Raw genomic sequence first — 8,269 nt, 5'->3', positions numbered from 1 at the left:
TAACCTCCTTTGAAATCAGAAGCAAACACCCTTAGGTACCCTGAAATTAAAATTGATTTAGTATAACTTTTTTTTTTYYTTTTTTTTTTCCTTCTCTTCTTTTTTTAAGAGATTTGGATGATCTTAGTCAACCAAATCTTAAATGCAAACCAAAGGCAAGCCTCAAAACTCACACATATTGTAGCATCTTTCATGAAACTTAGAGGGAATAAGATAGGCTTTGAGAAGAGTTTAGAGGTAGCACTAAAAAGCCACTCGGTAAACACAACAACAATTTCCAGCATCTGTTTAAATACTTGTCTTAGAAAAATCCATGTCTTTAGCATATAATCATCCTAAGCCTATCTGCATATAGTACATAGAGTTAGCAGAACAATGTAATAGCCTTTCTCTAAAACGTTTTAAGGACAGAATCCTCTTCATTTTAGGAAAAAAAATAATGGTTTCTCAGATTGTTTATTTCTGTTTAACTTTCAAGTACTCTAACAATGCAGAACTTTGGGTTCAAGAGGCTCTTATGTAGTTGTGCTGCTCTGCTCGCGGCCCAAAAACACCGCTCTTTGGCACAGAATAGACAGGCCGCTGCCTAATTCCTTGGCTCTAAGTGTGGACAAAGCAGGCTCCTTAATCAGAGACATTAAGTTTTATGTACCATATCAGTTTACAGATGAGATTAATGTTTCAGAAACGATTATTTAAGGAGGGTAGACATCCTTGATTTATAACTACACAAACACTGGGACCATCATATATGTCTCCTTTGGTCTCTACCTCCTGCAYACACAGCACTAAAACCCCGGAGGCTCTAGGAGCCACCAGGGACAGAAAGGGACAGCAGATTTTTGAGATGTAAAACATACCTCATGGTCCAGGCTGAACTGCTGTAATGGTCTGTTATTCTGAAAGAAGAGAACTTGTTTTAAATACACACAATTCAGTTCTGAAGTACAGAATTGCCCAGAAAAAGAAAAATCTCAAAAATCTCAAAAAAAAAAACCAAAAAACAAAAAAGCACTAAGGAGCATTTTTAAGCTTTTTTTTTTTCGTGTGTGTGTGTGTGTGTGAAAAGACTCCTAGTCGCAATGTTTGCTTGAGAAATGGTATCTTTTACTCGCTCTTTACCACAGTTTCCTTTCCTACAAGCTAAAGCAGCCCCCAACTATTCAACCTCTGTCTTACTCTCACATCCTTTGATAGGAATCCTTAGACATTTTCATATGGAAACAGACTGAAAGAGTGGACAGATTTTTGTAACTGAGTTACTTAAAGCCCAATTACCTGATCTGCCTGGTTTGAAAGAAGGCTTTTGCACATCATGAGTTTGCAGCCCAATCTTTTTGCAAGTGACTATTTCAATAACTTCCCCTTTTTAGGCTTACATTTCCAAAAAGAAAAAAAAAAATCTCCTGATGATTAACGAAAACCAGTATAAAAGAAGTTTGGACAAATCAATGCCTTACAAAAAGATATCTTTTCCTAGAAAAATCTCTGATCTGTTCTAGGCAGTTCCATCTGAAGATAAAATCTGCAGCTCTGCTTCCTGTGCAACTTAGATGCACTTCAATAGCTAGTTTTTGGGTTGCTCTTGCATCAGGAAGGCTGAAGAAATTCTTCAAAGCTCCTTTGTAACCCCCTTTATATGGCATTTGAAGTATCTTTATAAATTCTGTTTCTGATATAAATACTCTTGAGATACTCAACTCCTCCACAAATCCAAAATTCTACCTCATATGCGACAAGGCAAGCCATAATAAATTAAAAAAATGTTGCTCTCAACAGTAGAATTCCAAAGAAAATGGATACCAAACTGCAACAAGTAGTAGTTGTTTCCTATCATTCAAAGCAGCATCTTTTTAACTTTATTTATTTTTTAATTCTGCTGATTGCAATGGAAGTCATAGCAGAAAAACAGATTGCTCAATTTAAATACCATTATCAACAGAAATGAATTTTTAACTTAGAATGAAAGAGTATGTTCATACCATATTCAACTTTCTGAAGAACAAGCAGCATAAGCAGCCTTTCAGCTTCCTGCGTGCAAGTACAAATCCTACTCTGGGTTTGGTCACCCAGCTTCAGTTTCTGCAGCTTCCCTCTCTGAAACCTTGACACGAGAACCCAAACGGTCAATACCAGAACTTCTCCCCTGGCCGCTTCTCCTACCTTTTTGCATGCTCTCCTGTCCAAAAATCAATCATCTTTCTCACTTCCAAAGACCTTTCATTAACATTCCTCAGCTCTTTTGAGGGTTAAGAATCAAAATCAAAACAACATATATTTCTAAAATATTTTGTATTGCATAAAACAGGAGAAGAATGAAAGGAATTTGTAAGATTGAGTAATGGATCATTCATTTTAAATAGAAGGGGTTTCCTTCAGGATTTTCTTATTTTTATCATTAGTTTTATTCCTTTTAATGGCAGAAAAGAAGTCATAATTAAAAAGCAGTCTTTTTTTTTTTGTCTTTAGACTAATTTATTTGAGTTTAATAAAGTTGTTCAAAATAGTTGCAACATTATTAGGCCCAGCATTTAAAGAATTCAAATGAATCTTCAAAGTGTTCAGCTTATGAGATTTGCAAAATTAACTTTGTAATTACAGTATGCAACAAAATTCAGTGCTGATAGGCATTTTCCAACTGAATGGAGTTCATTTCTAACATTAAACATTATGTATCCTGTCTCAGATAATTTGGCTTACCCGAGGATAGGTACTGTAATAGAGACAGATTTCCTGGCTATTACTTCTAGAGGAAGAAGAAGAAGAAGAAAAAAAAAAAAAAAAAAAAAAAAAAAAAAAATGGAAGTCAAAGACTACACCACAGGTATTTTTTTTTAACCTGCTCATTTCAATATCTACCTGCTTTTGAGAAGTGAATTCTGAAGGACAGATCCAGTTTACAAACACTCATGTCTTTTTCTGTTTAAAAGCCTTGTTTAAATTCTGACAGGTTATCTTCTCATCTATCCATATTTTGTCTGAAAATAAACAAAAAATTCAAAACAAATCAGAAACACTCTACGAAAGAATTTGGTTTTGTAACACTATAGGGACAACGAGGGACAATGTGTATTTCCTTTTCTATTAAAAAAACTTCTTTTATCTCTTCTCATAAATAGTTATTGTTTAGATAGCAGGATCACATCTTTTACAGACAGGGCATGATACAAACCATTCTAACTGCTTGTAAAAAGAGAAACTCAAATTTAAATCTTTGTAAGCAGCTGCTTTGAACAAGGGTATGTGTACATTTGCCTTTCATTGTACTTTGTGCCTTCCTGCACCTCTAGCAGTATCTTTAAAAGACGTTTCTGCTATACTTAATGAAAAAAATACAGAATTGACCAACAAGCTCTGAATAAGAGTACACTAGTTACATGAAACCTAGTGATCAATGGAAGGTGCATGCTGAAGAAATGAATAAAAAAAGTATATGTATATAAACTGAATGCAGATAAGCAGTTGAATAACTTATCTGAAGATGCAGCAAATTCTCTTTATTTTATCATATTTTGTTCAAAACTGTACTAGGTCAAGACTGATAGGCTATAGGCCAGGAGAGAATTGGCTTCTTGGTAAGCTAGTGGCTGGATCTGGTCCCCATGTGCCTAGTCCCTGCAGGCTCCAACACAACAGGACAGGCATGTGTGATTCCACATGACTGCAACGTCTCGCAATGTGTTTGATTCACTGGGATAGTGCTTGAATGGCCCCAGTGTATGGCCAAACATATATCCGGTCATTTCCATTCCGTAACATGCCAAAATACCTACTGTACTCTGACTGGACAGTAGGACAAATGCCTACAATTCATTTCTGTGCTGAGCACATATCCAGGTGTAACACTAGCTCTCCCTCTGTATGAATGCAACAGATCATGAAGTGAACTGTCATGTTATTTCTCATTTAGACTGAAAATCTTTTATTCTTTCTTTTATGGATCAATAAGCTAGCCAGTTCCCAAACCTATCCTTCTGTGTTCTTATCCTTTGTATTTAGCAGTGTAAAGATTCATAGTATTCTCATTCCACTTAAAGTCTTCCTAAAAACACTTCTACCCAACTCTAATATGATGTGTTCTTGATCCATATGAAATAATTTACAGAATATACTTGCAAGAAACTTACTATAATTACCATCAGTTTTATTATGCTACTACCTATACAGTTAGCTATTAAATACATATATATAATATGTGTGTGTGTGTGTGTGTGTGTATATATATATACACATATATATATGTATATCCACTATCCTTGATCTTCATTATGTTTGTTTTCATTTCATAGCAGTGGTATCTTGAGGCTTGGCAATGTAGAGATTTAGTAAATCAACTACGCCAAACCAACTAGGTATAACTCCTTGCTTTCAAACAAACAAACAAAAATAAAACACATTTCTGTTTGCAAATTAGCCCCCTCCCATAAGGGAAATGGATTCTAATTTAACACTAAAAGCTACTCAATATTTCTTTCTGGACACTCTCCAGTCTTTGTGGAAATTGTGTCATGTATATGGCTGTTCCCAGATTTGTTTCTTCCTTCTGTTTAGGATTATAATATTTTAAAAAGAAAAGTTTCTCTTTCTTATACAGAGAAAACAGTCATCAAGCCTTTGTGCCCATTTTGGAACATTGCTTTTCTATAATCCACACTCACATCTAATGATACACTCACATTTCACATTTAAACAATTAGACAGCACAGGAACAACCATGTCCTGCAAAAGCTGAGCACACTTTTTATGTTCAGGAAAATGAAGGGACAAAACTCTCGGTACTTGCAGTGTGGACACCGTCTCAATAATCTGCATGGTATTTTGAATTCTTGCATTATGTAAGATTAAAAAAAAAAGATATCCTCAAGATTTCTAAATAACGTAARTTTTTTTCAGTAGATAGAACATGATAAAACAAGAATTGATACAATTTTTACTCAAATTTCAGTTGAACCCTTTCACAGGTTGTACAAGGCTATCAGATTTTTCCATTTATAACTTTCACGTCTAGAGAGGCACATTTTACTCAAATACCTGTAGAGCTAATAGCATACCAGCTTTTAACTGATTTTTTAACCTTGGGAGGAAGATCTCTACTAGTTTGACAGATTTTAAATCTACAGAATGGTCCTTTCCATTTCTCCTCTGTCTCAGAATTGTAAACATTAGGCTAAAACAAGTAGTATTTTTTTCATGGCAGTTCTTAAACTAAAGACAGACAGAAGGTTTGGGGCTTTGTTTAGTTAATACAATATATATATAATAATTTCCAGACCTAAAAAAGAGAAGGATCTGGTAGGTGGTTAAAGTTTAGGCATGCAAGTCACCTTCAGAGTGCTCACATCATCTATTACTGGATATCAGATATGTAGCTCCCCTAGATTTCCCCAATTTCCCCCACATTTTCAGGCCTGTACAAAATTCCACTGTTTTTTTTCTGATTGCTTTCTCTCTTTTTATCCATATTCTTCCTCTTATGTTTGAGCTGCTTCTTCACTAATTTGCTCTCAAAGCTTTCATTTCTGGATCTGTGGAGGAAGTAATTTGTTCAATTGTTTCTACAATCAGCAAATCATAATGAATTAGAGTTATAAGAACCTCAAAAATCAGCTAGGCTGTACATTAGATCAACAATATCAAGGATCAAATATCACTTATTAGTCTCTCATATATGTCAATGACATCTACTATTAATTACTGTAAACACAGGAAATCTCCTCAAGAAATATTAGTGCCTGTTTGTGAAGCAAATAAGATCTGATTAATTGCAGTTTAGCTGCATTTCATAATTCAGAGCAACAGCATCTTTTTTTTTTTTTTTTTTCTTTTTACATTCAGGCAGAATGTTTCCACTTTTGTCTATTTTATTTTCCTAAAACCAATCATGAAACTGTTATTTTTCACTGTTTGATTAGGTTCTGTCAAAAGTCCTCCATTCCCAAGAACAAATACAGTACATGTAACAGCAAATATTGTACTGTTCTGCTTTTAGTAGGACCTAATTTAGCATTTTTCTTAAATAACTTCATTTCAAAACTAGCTTAATAGTGTTCTATGCATTACTGACTACACAGCATTTTCGAGGTACCTTCTCAAAGGGGTTCTTGCTTTAYGTATACCACGGAATAGCACAGACAATTGTGAGGCTTATTTTTAAACATGATAAAAAATGAAAAGGAGAATGCAGAGGATGTTGGCATTGCTCTGCATGGTTGCACAGCTGGTTTCCAGTGATAAAAATGCCAGCAGTTTCATGTCAAACACACACATACACACACCCCAAATAATCAAGGGYAATCCTTCTCATAACATTTTAAGCTCAGACCTTTTTCTTACCCTGATTGAGGCTAGACAGTCTCCTGTCGAGCAGCTTGCTCCTGTTTGCAGGATTTCAGTTCATCCGTGATGCAGGCAATGACTTCCAGCAGGGCTGCGGATTGCTCCCTGCGGTGAGCCCTGTCCTCCCGCTGCAGTGACCAGAAAACTTCAAATCACTGGGAAAAATTCCAAGCACTGTACAAAAGAGAGCACATTACATGAGATGTTCCCACAAAGGGCTAAACCTGTCGGCCCTTAAGCAGAGTGTAAATGCACAAGCGAAGGAAACATCTTTCAAACYTGGATTAACATATTCAAAAGGTTATTTAATCTCCTCTATAGGTTTAAACCATATCTACAGAACCTACATCAAGAGATGCTCTGTCTTACTGCCACAGAGATGCAACGCCCTCATCGCTGGGCTCTGGTGCCAAAGTTAATCTTGGTGCTTTTTCCACTGCTTTCCTATCTCATACTTTGTAAGACATTTCTCCATACAGCGTGGACAGCACTTAGKGACTCATGGCAAAACTTTATCACAAAGTTTTCCTCTTTTCCCCCCAAATACTCTCACTTTTTCCTTCCTCTCAGGCTTGTTATACCTTAACACTCATGCTGTATTTCAAGTCCTGCACAGTYCCATTTTTTTCTTGCCTTTGATAGCAACGGGTGGCTCACCACCTACTCTTTATTTTCCAGGAGAGTAAACTAGAAATTATTACAGACTTTCTGGATAAAGAAAATAATTTCTCAATGTTTTTCTGCCCGAGGTTGCACAGACATCCAATGAAAGAGGCACCAGAACTGGAGCTGCTTGGACAGTGAGACAGCAGATGGCAACTGAATTCAGACTCTTCCCATGCCAGAACAGCATCTGTTTGCAGATGAGAAGTTTGCCGATGGAAAATCCATAGAGGGGACAAACATACCCTGCTGTGATTTTCAAAGAAACACTGCACAGATCTGAAGCTGTAAGCCTCTCTATACATATCAAAATGACAGATAAAACACCTGTCCTGACTGTGATTCCACTCATATTTTGATTTAGGAAACCAGGCAAGACCTYACTGGGTTGAATGAATGACCACAGTCTGCTTTGGCATGGTCCATTGCTGACTTTATCTGGGTATGAGGCAGTGATTTGAGATATTTGTGAACATGTTTTCACTTAGCAGTAATTAGGAATAAACACATTTGCAAACAAACTATCAGTGTATTCTGAGGCTTAGCCACAGCCATGGAATACGGTTAGGCCTTTTTCTAAGGCAATATCTTAAGGCAGATGCTTGGAATCTAGCCTTGCACCATCCGCAAGGCACTTGAAACCACTGCAATTTTCCCTGGAATGAGCTGCATATTTGCGTATTTCACACTATTCATGTCATCAAATGTTAACAATCACATTCACTTTTAAAAACAAAGGATAGAATTAAAGATGGACAAAAAAGAAGTTATTCCAATAATATATATATTTTTTTAAAACTACTACAAATTAAAAATCCAGATCTGTATTGAAACTGCTGACTTTATCACCTCTAAGTACGCTAAGGGTCACCCATGTAGAAGGCCTTATACACTGCAGTCTGGAAGCATACCTGTGTGAACATGCTTCTGAATTTTACACATATGGGAGTGGTAGTCGAGTCTCTCCTTATTTTATTAGTTTTTTTTTCAAGCATTTCATTTTGTTAGAGCTGCCTTTGCTGTTTGATTATATATAAAGTGGAGCCGGTTGGTAGAATAATTATATTCTCAGTGATGCAAAATGAATGTTTTCCAGATGGACAACTGAAAGGACACTCTTTACTTTAAAAGCAGCAATTGGTGTGACGTGGTATTGATATATTTTTTTTTCTTCTCCTTAAAAAAAGGAAAATAAGAATAARCGCTTTATTTATCATTTTCCATTTATTCATAACAGCAGTAACCTACAATTCTGACCGTCAAAGAAATA

At 35.9% G+C, this 8,269-nt stretch overlaps 1 long non-coding RNA gene across 1 annotated transcript; it reads right to left on the bottom strand.

Annotated features, from left to right (window-relative positions):
- Positions 1-861: 861 nt before the first annotated feature.
- Positions 862-6,413, bottom strand: LOC112950121. The gene is made up of 3 exons (XR_003249958.1): positions 6,334-6,413; positions 2,860-2,978; positions 862-899 (listed from the first exon to the last, which is right to left on the bottom strand). It is a non-coding gene; the product is annotated as an uncharacterized LOC112950121 (long non-coding RNA).
- Positions 6,414-8,269: the final 1,856 nt, after the last annotated feature.

Source organism: Nothoprocta perdicaria, unplaced genomic scaffold (assembly GCF_003342845.1).
Source record: "Nothoprocta perdicaria isolate Ctin4 unplaced genomic scaffold, notPer1 scaffold_31, whole genome shotgun sequence".
Classification (NCBI taxonomy): domain Eukaryota; kingdom Metazoa; phylum Chordata; class Aves; order Tinamiformes; family Tinamidae; genus Nothoprocta; species Nothoprocta perdicaria.
This window is presented reverse-complemented; position numbering and strand designations above follow the sequence as displayed.